Genomic DNA, 15,625 nt, shown 5'->3' with positions numbered 1-15,625 from the left:
AAGAATCCTGTAATGTTTGAATACTCCATTAGTAGTGTAGCGCTTGACACAGTCACGTCGATTAAATATTTGGGCGTAACATTGAAGAGCGATATGAAGTGGGACAAGAATGTAATGGCAGTTGTGGGGAAGGCGGATAGTCGTCTTCGGTTCATTGGTAGAATTTTCGGAAGACGTGGTTCATCTGTATAGGAGACCGCTTATAAAACACTAATACGACCTATTCTTGAGTACTGCTCGAGCGTTTGGGATCCCTATCAGATCGGATTGAGGGAGGACATAGAAGCGATTCAGAGACGGGCTGCTAGATTTGTAATTGGTAGGTTTGATCATCACGCGTTACGGAAATGCTTCAGGAACTCGGGTGGGAGTCTCTAGAAAGGAGGCGTTCTTTTCGTGAATCCCTACTGAGTAAATTTAGAAAACCAGCATTTGAGGCTGATTGCAGTACAATTTTACTGCCACCAACTTACATTTCGCCGAAAGACCACAAAAGTACTCACAAAGGCCGAATTTTTTTTTATTTTATTTTATATTTTTGGTTAGATACGGACCGCGACGAATTCCTCTTCTGTGCCAACGTCTGCGATTACCACCTTTATATCGTCAGTTATTTGTTGAATGCTTTCCAATATATGTCTTCCACTACAAGGAAAGAGGAAAGTCAGCATCGGTCGTAAATTTTTCATCTCTGTAATGCAGATCGATGTCATCTACTGTGTAGCTACACTCAAGAGGTCCGCCGCTCGTGGTCGTGCGGTAGCTTTCTCGCTTCCCACGCCCGGGTTCCCGGGTTCGATTCCCGGCGGGTCAGGGATTTTCTCTGCCTCGCGATGGCTGGGTGTTGTGTGATGTCCTTAGGTTATTTAGGTGTACGTAGTTCTAAGTTCTAGGGGACTGATTACTATAGATGTTAAGTCCCATAGTGCTCAGAGCCATTTGAACCCTTTTGAACACTCAAGAGACAAAGGGACTGGTACTCCTGTCTAATACTGTGTAGGGCTGCCGCGAGCACACAGAAATGCCCCCAACACGAGGTGGCATTGACTCGACTGTCTGAAGTAGTTCTGGAAGGAACTGACACCATGAATCCTGCAAGCCTGTCCATAAATCCGTATAGTACGAGATCTCTTCTAAACAGCACGTTGCGACGCTCCTCAGATATACTCAAGAATGTTCATCTCTGGGGAATTTGGTGGCCAGCGGAAGTATCTAAACTCGGAAGAGTGTTCCTGGAGCCACTCTACAGCAATTCTGGACGTGTGGGGTGTCGCGTTATCCTGCTGGAATTGCCCAAGTACGTCGGAATGCACAATGGAATGAATGCAGGTGATCAGACTGGATGCTTACGTACGTGTTTTAACAAGCGTACCACAACAAAGGTCAAAAATTAATATTGATTGTAGTGTTGCTCACGCTGCTAAATATTGCATTTTCGGGCAAAAACAAAGTCATATTATGTGGCAGGTGTCATTAGAGCACAGCTGGTCTCGTTTTGAACTCATGGCTCAATCGTCGAAAATCTAGGTAGTGATGATTCGAAGCTCGGATGCAAAGAGGCCTAGGTGCTATTCTGCGATATTCAAAAGGTTTTTACATGTGTTTCATAAACCATTCTTGAAGATTAAACTTTTGCAAGTTAGGACAATGGTGATGTAAAAAAGTAATCAGAACTCCGAATTTAAGTTACACTTTTTTTTTATTACTTTTGTTGCAATATCACGTAACTCATTCCAAAACATCACTTCACAATATAAAACATACTTGAAAATATCTTCCTCACTTTTCACATTTCATAAACTGATTACAATTTGCGTCTTTTTAACATGACGACCAAAGCTTGACTCTAATAACCACCTACGCGCCCAAAAATCAGAGTTACAAGTACGTCAAAGATCACAGTGACAAAAGAAAGAATACACATAAAAATAATATAATTGCAATATATACATATCGATGTATCGAAGTACCTCTACATTAATGAAATCAAGTCTGAATGTTGTCACAGAAATACGTTAAGTATTTTACAGAAACACAGTAGAATATTGCTGGTATCGAGAGGTTGAGGTGTGGTGCCGTAATGGTTAAGTAATTCAAGTACCATTACAGTGTCACCTATTACAATCGTATCTAGACGTATCGCGGTTCTCATATCACTCCAGCTGCACACGCCCCACGCCATTACGGAGCCTCCACCAGCTTGAACAATTCCCTGCTGAGATGCAGGGTCCATGGATTGGTGTGGTTCAGTCAATACCCATACAAGACCATCCGCTCGATACAATTTGAAACGAAACTCGTCCGATCAGGCGACATGTTTCCAGTCTTCAACAATCCAATGTCGGTGTTGACTGGGCAAGGCGAGGTTCAAATGGCTCTGAGCACTATGGGACTTATCATCTGAGGTCATCAGTCCCTTAGACTGAGAACTACTTAAGGGGCTCCGGAACGCCCTATACTTGCAATGTTAAAATAACGCTTATAAATTACATCTTTCCTCACAAAGTATTTGAGGTAGGAAGTTGAACTTTTTACAGATTATTTATTGGAATATGGGCTACAACTTAACACAGGGATTTTACAGAATTATAGTTCAATTATTAAAGATGATTTTTTTTCAATTCTAATGAAAATTCACAACATTTTTTTGCAATTTTTTATTTATATATTCAAAAATATACAGTTTTTTGGAAAAAGGCTGTGTTAAATTATGCAGAAGGTACTGTGTAACATTTACTGAAAGTTTGAAACAAATATGTTTGGAAGATCCTTAGAAAACATGTAATTAGTATGAGAAAATAAAAGTTTTGGGAATCGAGCGACAAAGATTGGATTAATTTTTTAGTGCATTCCAGGTCTATAGGATGGTTTATCTTCATCCTCTGCAATCTCCTCCCCCAGCTTCCTCTTGTTCCTCCTCCTGTTTACTCTTGCTTGTATTTCTAGACTCTTTACAGCCCTGTCTGCAGCCCGAAGGCGTTCCTTGTCTAAAGCAAGCATCGCTCGTTGTTGTGTTCGTAGATTTTGCTACCATTTTCTTCAGTTGCAGTTACTGCAACACTATTCCAAAAGGTGGTCATGTATGAACAGTTATCACATTTCAGTTGTATTTCACTAGCAAGTCCTACGTGCTTTATTATGGAGAGTTCCAGACCAACTTCACTACAATGAATACATCTTACACAGTTTGAAAAAATTCCTTTGAGAACCGACATATCAAATATTTCTTTCACATCCGATTCGCCCATAAAACATTCATAGTTTTCACTCATTGAACCAAGCTTCTTCTGTGAAGTATTTTCTTTCCCACTTTGACTGCTATGGCCAGGAGTACTTGAGAGGTTAGGTTCACCCACTTGGTTATCGTCTTTATTGTTTACAGTAATAACACATACCTTTGGCTTTCCAACATTTCTCCGTTTCTTAAAAGCCTTCAGAGAATTTCTAATAACTTTACTTTTACTCATTATTATACTTCAACAAAACAGAGACTCAAGAAACAGAATTGATTACGAATATTTTCGAGATAACGACAGAGTAAATAAACATGAAACAATCGACAATCACACCAGCGATATATATTGAATCATCACAGGTTAGCCACAACACAAACTTTATCTCACATCACTAAAATGTACCTGATGAACACGGACGTTAATAATAACACCATTTGACACCAGTTTAACAGCGCCACAGTGGGTCACGCCCATGTAGAACACATTTCAAAAAAAAATTAAAAAATAGTTGTAGTCTTCGGAATTGAATAAATTATATATCTATTAAAAGGTAATAGTCTGCAGATTCAGAAAACGCAAAAAAGTAAAAATTGAACTTTTCATGATTTTGAGCCTTTCCGGAGCCCCTTAAACCTAAGTAACCTAAGGACATCACACACACCCATGCCCGATGGAGGACTCGAACCTCCGACGGGGGGAGCCGCCCGGACCGGGGCAAGGCGCCCCCTAGACCGCGCGGCTACCCCGGCCGGCCGCCACGCGAGGCGTAAAGCTTTGTGTCGTGCAGTCATCAAGAGTACACGAGTAGTCCTTCGGCTCCGAAAGCCCATATCGATGATGTTTCGTCGAATGATTCGCACGCTGGCATTTGCTGATGGCCCAGCACTGAAAACTGCAGCAATTTGCGGAAGGGGTGCACTTTTGTCACGTTGTTCTCTTCAGTCGTCGTTCACGGTACACTCGTGAAATGGTCCTTCGGGAGAATCCCAACTTCATCGCTGTGTCCCATCACTCGTCCGCCGACTATAACACCACGTTCAAACTCACTTAAATCTTGATACCTCGCCATTGTAGCAGCAGTAACCGATCTAACAACTGTGCCAGACACTTGTTGTCTTTTGCAGGCGTTGCCGACGGCAACGCCGTGTTCTGCCTGTTTACATATCTCTGCATGCCTATACCAGTTTCTTTGGCACTTCAGTGTATCTTGAGTGCAGTTATATCGGTCACGAGGACTCATCCTAAATAAAATCGCACATGGTACCACGTTGCCATTACAGATAATAAACAGTTCCCTTTTCAGATTTTACCCTCTGCAGTTTCTTCTAGTGCCGTGAAAGTTATTTCCAGATGCCTTAACATATGTCCTGTTATCCTATCCCTTTCTCAAACTACTTAAACCTAACTAACCTAAGGACATCATCACACACCTCTATGCCCGAGGCGGGAATCGAACCTGCGATCGTAGTAGGCGTGCGGTTCCGGACTGAAGCGCCTAGAACCACTCGACCACAGCGGCCGGCTGTTCCTTCTTCTTATCAGTGTTTTTCATATGTTCTGCGCAGAAACTTCTCATGTCTTATTTTATCAGTCCACCTAATTTTCAACATTCTATAGTAGCACCACATCCCAAACGCTTCTATTCCCTTCAGTTCCGGTTTTCTCATTATCCATGACATCCTACCATAGAATGCTGTGTTCCAAACGCACAGTGTCAGAAATTTCTTCCTGAAATTGAGGCCTATATGTGATACTATAAAGGGCAATCAGAAAGTTTGCGTTCGAAGGCCTCACAGTTCCGAATCGGTACGCCAATCAAGCAAAATCGGCTACGCGCCGCGAGTAATGAGTATTATGGGCGGGGACACTACGAATGTAGTGCGGGACAACACGCTGAGAATGTGGGTTTCGCGGGAGGCGTGCCAGTGATAAGTCCCTGCATTCACGCTATTCTCTCTGTCCGCGGTGGCTCGGATGAATAGAGCGTCTGCCATATAAGCAGGAGATCCCGGGTTCGAGTCCCGGTCGGGGCACACATTTTTATCTGTCCCCGTTGACGTATTTCAACGCCTGTAAGCAGCTAAGGGTGTTCATTTCATTGTAAATTCAGTCTAACGAGCTGCTTGGTCACCGATGGTATCTGTTCTTTCGGACATGTCCGAAACTAAATCTGAGGTGGTGCGATGGGGAGGTTCCCTCATAAGATGGTATCTGTTCTTTCGGACATGTCCGAAAGAACAGATACCATCTTACGAGGGAACTACCCCATCGCACCCCCCTCAGATTTAGTTATAATTTGGCACAGTGGATAGGCCTTGAAAAACCGAACACAGATCAATCGAGAAAACCGGAAGAAGTTGTGTGGAACTATGGAAAAATAAGCAAAATATAAAAACTGAGTTGTCCATGAGGAACATAGGCAACATCAAGGATGATGTGGGCACAGGAGCGCCGTGGTCCCGTGGTTAGCGTCAGCAGCTGCGGAGCAAGAGGTCCTTGGTTCAAGTTCTCCCTCCAGTAAAATGTTCAAATTTTTATTCTCAGACATTTATCAGAGTTCAGGCACTCACACATAATCAATTTCGCTCTCCAAAATTCCAGGACATATTCAGATTTGCTTGGACATATGCAAGATTTGCGTGTCTACACACGGAAAAATTTGAAAACGTTAAAAACATGTGTTTTGACATAGCACAGGGAAAACTGTGCTACTGTGAAACTGTTGCATTCATTTGTTGCAGTTTATGTGACAAACTCTTATGTTTTCATCACTTTTTTGGGAGTGATTATTACATCCACAAGAAAACCTAAATCTGGCAAGGTAGAAGAATCTTTTTACCCATTCGCCAAGTGTGCAAGTTAGGTTGGTCGCCAACATATTCCTGTCATGTGACGCACATGCCGTCACCAGTGTCGTATAAAATATATCAGACGTGTTTTCCTGTGGAGGAATCGGTTGACCTATGACCTTGCGATCAAATGTTTTCGGTTCCCATTGGAGAGGCACGTCCTTTCGTCTACTAATCCCACGGTTTTGCGGTGCGGTCGCAAAACACGGACACTAAACTTATTACAGTGAACAGAGACGTCAATGAACAAACGACTGATCATAACTTTGCAAAAATAAAGTAAGTAAACTTTCCACTCGCGGGTATACTTGAACCACGGACCTCTCCTTCCGCAGCTGCTCGCGCTAACCACGTGACCACGGCGCTACTACGTCCAGAATATCCTTGATGTTGCCTATGTTGCTCATGGACTACTGAGTTTGTACATTTTGCTTATTTTTTCATAGTTCCACACAACTTCTTCCTGTTTTCTCGACTGATCTGTGTACACTTTTTCAAGGCCAAATTATAACTAAATCTGAGGGGGGTGCGATGGGGAGGTTCCCTTGTTAGTAAATATATAGTATATATATATATATATATATATATATATATATATATATATATATATAATACAGAAATGCATATTTACAAGTAGAGAAAGCTCAAACCGGCACAGCTATATTTTTACTACAATTAGATTAGAAGGTGGTTAAAGTTGTGTTGTGCCACGGCTCACAGCATTCGTAAAAAGCAAGACAGAAAAATAGAATATATTAAAATCTACAGTTCGTTCCCAGCACTCTTAAGTAAATAATCACTTTATAAAGGAGAATGTCTTTGGTACACAAAAAAGGTAGCTGATTGAGGAAGGAGGTATTCTATACTCAGCCATGTCTTCAGAAAGTCCAACGGTTCGCATTCAGATTGGGTACACATAAACAAGATGTTGTTGACGTCAGCTTCCGATTCAGGATCACACTCACAGGCCGGTGCGGCGAAAACGTTGATACGATGTTGAGGAAAAGAGGCGTGACTGAAGCAAAATCGTATCATAGCAGAAACTGTGTATCGGCCCAAATGTGTCCTCATGAACCACGGCTATGAAGGATTCTGAGGTTGGAGCACTGTGTAAGAACCGCCTTCCGTTTGCTGGAGAACGTTCCACAACTCTTGCCATTGTCGGTTTTGCGTGACCCTTCACCTCACGTATGTAAGGTAATTTCAGATCGCAGGCTTGATAATCGCCTGGGGAGAGATAAAGGGGAGATGCTAGAGTGCAACTTGTGCGATAGGTTTCCGGTACGGTGACGTGTGTTATCACGAAGCAGCATTACATCTTGTCACAGTTTTCCAGGATGTTTCGCCTTAATGGCACGCCTTAATTCCTCCAGCGTGGCGCTGTGACGTTCCCCAGTGACAGGTAGACATCAGGTTCTTAGAATATACAAGGCTGACCTCCCAGATGGAGTGGTGCCTTGAGTCATCTCACGACCAGCACGCAACTTGGCTCACAATTCCATAATGGTGGTATAATACGGACATGCTGCTCCATACACGTTGTACATTCTCCGATGAATGTTTTACGGTTTTTTTCCCCGACTGGCAAGGAAAGAATAACAGCACGTTAGTCTACAGCCTAACTTTTTGAAAATGCAGTTAATTCATACAGCGAAAACTGTGCCGTTATTCCTATTATATGAAATGGTTTTGAAAATACTCTCTATTGTTTGTTAAAAGCCACAGCTAAGTTTTCTCAGGGCGTTATCACCAGAAATATCATACGTATCCCAATGTGAAGACATTCGTCTTACGATGGATTAAAAATCTTTCTTTACTATTAAGCGATACTCCATTAAACACAAGACTTTTTTTTTATTTATTTTTTTTATTTTTTATGCTCCAGGACTTCTGTCTAAGTGCAATGGGTGAGAAGCATTAATAGAAATTGCTTTTAATAAAACAACTTTACCTCTGGCCTAAAATGAATTGGAAAATATTACAAGACGCCGTTTTCAATTTAGTGAGATTATTCTTTTTAATATATTTATTATGAAATGACTATTGGTTCAAATGGCTCTGACCAATATGCGACTTAACTTCGGAGGTGATCAGTTGCCTAGAACTTAGAACTAATTAAACCTAACTAACCTAAGGACATCACACACATCCATGCCCGAGGCAGGATTCGAACCTGTGACTGTAGTGGTCGTTCGGTTACAGAGTGTAGCGCGTAGAGCCGTACGGCCACGCCGGCCGGCGAAATGACTATTAAAATACCTGATATTTTAATCATTAATGGCGTCGCTACAACAATGAACCTACACAACAATGGCCAGGGAAACATATAATTATTACGTAACTGAATCATATTTAGGAAACGTTCTCGCTACTGACAAAAACACGTTTTATAACCAGTAGTTTTGTATATATTCAAACAAATTCTAATATTGCTGCAGATAACTGTATGAAGTACAGACCGTGAACAATAAGCGTCCGTCAGCTAGAGCATCAGAATCGAGAAGATAAGGAAACAAAAAACTCTCTATACAAATGGACTCAGTTCATAATTATTTCGATTCGGAGAGCAGATCACGATTCTTTATTGTTGCGTAGCATACTCCTTTTTTTTATTGGAGGCTGTGCTATAGGTCCTGTTTGGGCGCATTTGGTAATCATGACGCCATATGTAAGACATCGTGGTCTCCTGACCTTCATTGCTTACATATTCCGCCCTCACAATCATATTCCGCACATCAAAACGCTTCATTCGAACCCAAACTCGATAAGATACAGTCAATGTTGTATGAATTCATGTAAACGATATGCAAATAACAAGTAAGCGCACCGTGGTTGAAATACTCGAGGCTGGCATACACACATACATTCAAGCATCCTTGCATCAAGTTTACCATGGAGGTGGAAAGTAATGGAAAGCTTCCGTTTCTGGATGTTCTGGTGTACAGAAAGGATGATGAGACACTGGGACACAGTGTTTATCGAAAGCCTACGCACGCGGGCCGTTACCTGTATGCTTCTAGCTGTCATCCATCGTTCCAGCGTACGGGGGTCCTGCGGACGTTGGCGAGAAGAGCTTATGCATTTTCAGATGGAGAAATCTTGACACAAGAATTGGACCATCTTAAGGTTGTGTTCAAGCAGAATGGCTATACAGGTAAACAGATCCGTTGTGCTTTCCAGTTTGGACCTTCGCCTGAACCACTAGAAGATACCGGCAAATCGGTGGCTTTTCTGCCTTTTGCTGGGAGCATTTCCTCGAAGATAAGAAGAGTTCTAAAAAGATATCATATCAAAAGTATTTTTCGTCCACCAGCCAAGATTAGAGCGCTTCTTGGCTCTGTTAAGGATGACTTGGGTTTGAGGAAGCCCGGTGTGTAAAAGGTCCCTTGCCACTGTGGGAAGGCTTATATTGGTCAGACAATCCGGACCATTCAGGACCGATGTGTTGAGAATCAGAGGCACACACGGCTGCTTCAGCCTGAGAAATCTGCAGTGGCAGAACACTGTCTCACCGAGGGGCAGAGAATGCTATATGACGTGACACAAATGGTTGCCCCTGCATCTCGCTATTGGGACTGCGGTTTAAAAGAATCCATAGAGATTTTTTTATCTGATAATCTTATTAATAGAGACAAGCAAGACTTGGAACCCAGTGTTATCAGACATTCAAAAACAACGTCTATGTTTCGATGGTCGGAATAAATTTTTAATTTTTGACAGCGTTATCTCGATTTCGCCTGTTTCCATCACTGGCGGCGCGGTATGTTTACTTGCGCTAGAGGGCAGTTACGGCACCTTCTCGCGCACGCGTTGTGGGCCTTCTGCGGCCTATATAGGGGCCGCCGCTTGCGGTTAGAAGTCAGTTCTGGCGAGATCGTGTAGCAGCACTCTCACCTGAAAATGGCGGCCAGTTGGACCGCGGAAATATTGTGTCAAGATGAAGTTATGATCCGGCTGCACACCCGAGAAGAGTATTAAAAATTTTTGTATTTCTTTTACTACCAAAGGGCTTTCATTAGGTGTTCCATATTTGGGGTGTTACACACATTCATTGAATTTGTTGAAAATAGTTGCAGCAAACTGCAGGGTGGCATTTTCCACTAGGACGATACTCGTCCACACGTTGAGACACTCCCACGACCTACAAGGTCCCCAGATCTGTCTCCATCAGACCACGTGTGGCTCCAGGTTAGACGCCAACTCCGTCCCGGTGCCTATAGCCCGGTTCAAAAATGGTTCAAATGGCTCTGAGCACTATGGGACTCAACTGCTGAGGTCATTAGTCCCCTAGAACTTAGAACTACTTAAACCTAACTAACCTAAGGACATCACAAACATCCATGCCCGAGGCAGGATTCGAACCTGCGACCGTAGCGGTCTTGCGGTTCCAGACTGCAGCGCCTTTAACCGCGCGGCCACTTCGGCCGGCCCTATAGCCCGGATACAGAGGACCAGCTCGACAGCTGTTGAAACGTCCTCTCAGAAAAATTATGAATGACAGTGCTGGTAAACCTCTTACGTTATTTGAATTACAAACAGCTGAGTAAAACTTAACGTCCTCAGACATTTCTATCTTTACTTATTCTGATCATCACTAAACTGACACACAATATATTTTTTTAGCGCAACGCGATCTGACTTTCAATAATCCCTACAAAAGAATGGCCCTAACTAACAATAACCTATACCTTTAATGAATGACTTGCCTCACAAAAATCTTCCTTACTCGAACTACTGCAATACAGGGAGCGCCAATAATGATAGCTAAATAAAAGATTCTAACAAATGAAGGCACTAACTACTGATAGGCATAGTTAGCAGATGAAAGATTTTGATAGAGAACAAACAATGTATTTACCTTAATAGTGTTCAAAAGTCATAATATATATATATATATATATATATATATATATATATATATCAGTTCATGACATCCAGTTTTACAAATTTACTCTTTCTGATGGACACACGTTCAGATCGTCCGTTCTCAAATCTCTGCCATCTCTCTCCCCACATCCACCACTGCTGACGGCTCACCACCAACTGCCCAACGCTATGCGCTGTTCACATCCAACTGCTCAACACTACAATGGCGAATATTCCAACAATGAGTCCAACCAGCCACAGACTGCACACAGCACAGCCGGTGATTTTCATACAGAGCGCTATGTGGCGTTGCCAACATAAAAACCTAAACAGACCACTTACACTGTGTGCCAGCTTGCTTCAGGAGAGGATACAGCGGCACCATGAAACCCTTCCCAACTGAGTCACTGTACCCATGCAGGCCAGAGGCATTGAAACTGCATACTGAAAAGTGGGCACATTGCAAAACTCTTTGTAAATTTTGACTCGATTTTGTAATCTCTTGAAATAAGGCAGTTTAAGTTGCGAACACTTTCTTATTTCCGCGGAATTCGCTTATGGGTAAAAATGACGATGGTGAGACATATAAAGTTTAAAATGTGTTGTTGTTGTGGTCTTCAGTCCTGAGACTGGTTTGATGCAGTAAATGCATGCCCTCGGGAAAAATTACGGCCGTAGTTTCCCCTTGCTTTCAGCCGTTCGCAGCACCAGCACAGCAAGGCCGTTTTGGTTAGTGCTACAAGGCCAGATCATCCAGACTGTTGCCCCTGCAACTACTGAAAAGGCTGCTGCCCCTCTTCAGGAACCACACGTTTGTCTGGCCTCTCAACAGATACCCCCTCCATTGAGGTTGCACCAACGGTACGGCTATCTGTATCGCTGAGGCACTCAAGCCTCCCCACCAACGGCAACGTCTATGGTTCATGGGTGGTGATTAAAATGTAGAAATGAATATACGTAGGTTGGAACTTAAATAGTGGCAACACTGCTGTGGACACACTATGAATGGAATCTACTATTGTCGCTGATAGCACACGTTGTTGACTTACCTACCTTACCTCCGAGCAAATGGACTCGCCCGTCCCACGTCACCGGCGTGCGCACAATGGAGGGAAACACAGGGAGCGAACGGTGTCACTACGTTTTCGAAACAGAAACAAAGGAATTGGATCGAGATTGAATGTGCAAGAGGTCGTACAGCACGACAGTGTCATCGAGGTCTTCAAGAGGCGTGCGGGGAATCGCCATTGCCGTACAGAACAATGGCACGTGGAGTAAAAGCCTTCAACGACGGTCGGCAAACTGTGGCAGACATGCATGGGGCAGGTCGTCCTAGCGTCTCTGAACAAGACGTGCACGCTGTTGCCGAGTTAGTGGACAGTGATCGACGCCATACGATTCGTGAGCTCGACCACGAAACCGGATTAGCGTATACGACTGTGCTTCGTGTCCTGAAGGAAAGCCTGGAAATGCGAAAAATTGCGTCACGATGGGTTCCGCTTGAATTGACGGAAATGCAGAAATGGATGCGTTACGACGTTGCTCAGACGCACTTGGAGCGGTATGAGCGCGAAGGAGAGGCTTTCTTATGCCGTATCGTAACACTGGATGAGACATGGGCCACATCGTACGAGCCAAAACTGAAACGCTAATCGAACGAATGGCGTCATTACGGGTCGTCACGAAACTCGTAAGTGCGTTAGAGCCCCAGTATGGTGAAAGTTATGGTGATATTCGTGCACGACTGTGATGGTGTTATCCTAACGCATTACGTTCCTCCACGGCTGAACGTCTATGGGCAATAATACTGTTCGTTTTTGGAGCATCACCTGCGACCTGTAATGGTACTTGAATTACGTAACCATTACGGCACCTCACCTTAACCTCTCGATACCAGCAATATTCTACTGTGTTTCTGTAAAAAAAGTTAACATATTTCTGTGACAACATTCACATTTGATTTCATTAATGTAGAGGTACTTCGATACATAGATACGTATATATTGCAATGATATTATTCTTATGTGTATTCTTTCCGTTGTCACTATGATCGTTGACGTACTTGTAACTCTGATTTTTGGGCGCGCAAGCGGTTATTAGAGAGTCAAGTCTTGGTCGTGATGTTAAAAAAACGCAAATTGTAGTCAGTTTATGAAATGTGAACTTTAACAGTGAGGAAGATATTTTCAAGTATGTTTTATTTTGTGAAGTGATGTTTGGGAACGAGTTACGTGATATTGCAATAAAAGTAATAAAAAAGAAGTGTAACTTAAATTCGGAGTGCTGATGACTTTTTTACATCACCATTGTGCTAATTTGCAAAAGTTTAATCTTCAAGAATGGTTTATGAAACACATCCATAAAACTTTTGAATATCGCAGAATAACACCTAGGCCTCTTTGCACCCGAGCTTGGAATCATCACTACCTAGATTTTCGACGATTGAGCCATGAGTTCACAACGAGACCAGCGTGGCAGACACGAAAAGATGAGTGTCTAGTTTATCCATTATTTCAAGAAATGACTTTATTAACTGTGCTCTAATGACACCTGACACATAATATAACTTTGTTGTTGCCCGAAAATGCAATATTTAGCAGCGTGAGCAACACTACAATCATAATTAATTTTTGACCTTTGTTATGGTAGGGTTGTTAGAGACCGGCTTTTCGAAAGAAGCTGTTGTGACTTGGCAAGACAGCCAAGCCACTATGAGATAGCCCAAAGGCACGCGTTTAAGCTCACGCAGGCTGGCGTGAGGTCTGGAACAGTTAAGGGAGTTGAGTCTAGTAAAAAAAGTACGTAGCTTCTGGAATACTTAACTTTAATCCATAATTGGTGAACATCGGTCTGACGATACATGCATCACAAGATAAATAGCAAATGATAATGGCGCCTTGCTAGGTCATAGCAAATGACGTAGCTGAAGGCTATGCTAACTATCGTCTCGGCAAATGAGAACGTAATTTGTCAGTGAACCATCGCTAGCAATGTCGGCTGTACAACTGGGGCGAGTGCTAGGACGTCTCTCTAGACCTGCCGTGTGGTGGCGCTCGGTCTGCAATCACTGACAGTGGCGACACGCGGGTCCGACGTATACTAACGGACCGCGGCCGATTTAAAGGCTACCACCTTGCAAGTGTGGTGTCTGGCGGTGACACCACAGAAGCGGCAACACTTTCTGCGCAACCCACCCATCGTTTTGCACGACAATGCGCGGGCGTATACAGCGCAAGCTGTAGCTGCTCTGTTCGGTCGATGGGACTGGAAAGTACTGTACCATCCATCATACTCCCCGGACGTACGTCCTTCTGACTTTGATTTGAATCCGAAGATGGCATTCACTTCAGAACTGTTTCAGAGATTCGACAAGCAGTAGACCGCACCATTCCCACCATCAACAGAACGGGCTCTGCTAACGGTATACAACGCCTCCCACATCGCTGGCAACGGGTTCTAAATAACGCTGGTGACTGCTTTGAAGGACAGTAACAGGTGCAAACATATAACTGTTTTGCATCGTTTGTGAATAAATAGTTGCCACTATTTAGGTTCCAACCGTCGTAAAAACACAAAAGAGGCAAAGTTCCAGGCTGGGCAGCCATCTCTACAGTTAAACATCACGTGAATGTACGTAAAAATTAATGTGGAAAATCAACATTCGTCCACTAATGCCCACATATGGGATTAAGATAAACTTTTACTAAGAATCACTTACCTATCGTCACGGGATGAATAAACGCATTATGGAACCGGGAATACAGTGTCAAGTATAACTACTGTGTCTGCTGGACTGGAAAACTATGACAAACCGAGAAAAAAATCAGAAATCTCACGTAACACGGAGCCAACCGCGTCTGGTGTGTACACCATGGAGCGCTGCGTACAGCTGACAAATATTAGATAGTGCGGCCGAGAACAAGGATACGCCAGCCCTCCATGCTGGCCACAGAAACATAGAGCCGTAGAGACAAGGTTATACCGCAGTAGCAGCAGACATTAAAGGTAGATGGCGTTGGCTAACCAATGTGCTTAGCCATTTAGAAACTAAATTTCATATGCGGGAGAGAAATTAGATAAAACAGTGAATTATTAAAATTTAATTTAGTGCAAGAATATTAGTAAAATAGGTACAGAAAGTGGAAAATATTTTAAACCTGCAAGCAGTAAAATTTGAAATGACGCTAAAACATTAGTCAGACAGATAAAAATAGTTAAAAGATAAGTAATAGAAGAACGTAGCATCACAATCACAAGAAAAGCTATTGGTGGGTCGAAATAGTGGGTACCATAGCATCATAATAACACTGGTTTCTGCTAACCCATTGATCGTTCAATAAAATGCATTTCCCTATACCGGAGTGTTTCAGTATTACGTTTTTCTCTAAAAGCCTCTTCGCTTTGCTGGCGGTGTAAATCGCTCAACGTCGGGTGCGGTGGCCACTAGATTTTAGGTGCTTCTGCAAAGGACGAATTCTCTTTAACTTGTCCATACTTGTTAAGAAAATGTTCACTGAACATTGTTCCAAACTTTCTACCAGTGTGGCTAGATATGAAGCTTCACAGTCGACGCACTCTATTATGTAAACCACGGATTCAGTGCATTTGTCTTTAGTAGATACTTTATTATCTGTTAATCCTAGTGAAAGTGGTAAATAACTTTCTCTGATACTT

This window comes from Schistocerca americana, chromosome 9 (assembly GCF_021461395.2).
Source record: "Schistocerca americana isolate TAMUIC-IGC-003095 chromosome 9, iqSchAmer2.1, whole genome shotgun sequence".
In the NCBI taxonomy this organism is placed as follows: domain Eukaryota; kingdom Metazoa; phylum Arthropoda; class Insecta; order Orthoptera; family Acrididae; genus Schistocerca; species Schistocerca americana.
Note: the sequence above shows the minus strand (reverse complement) of the source record.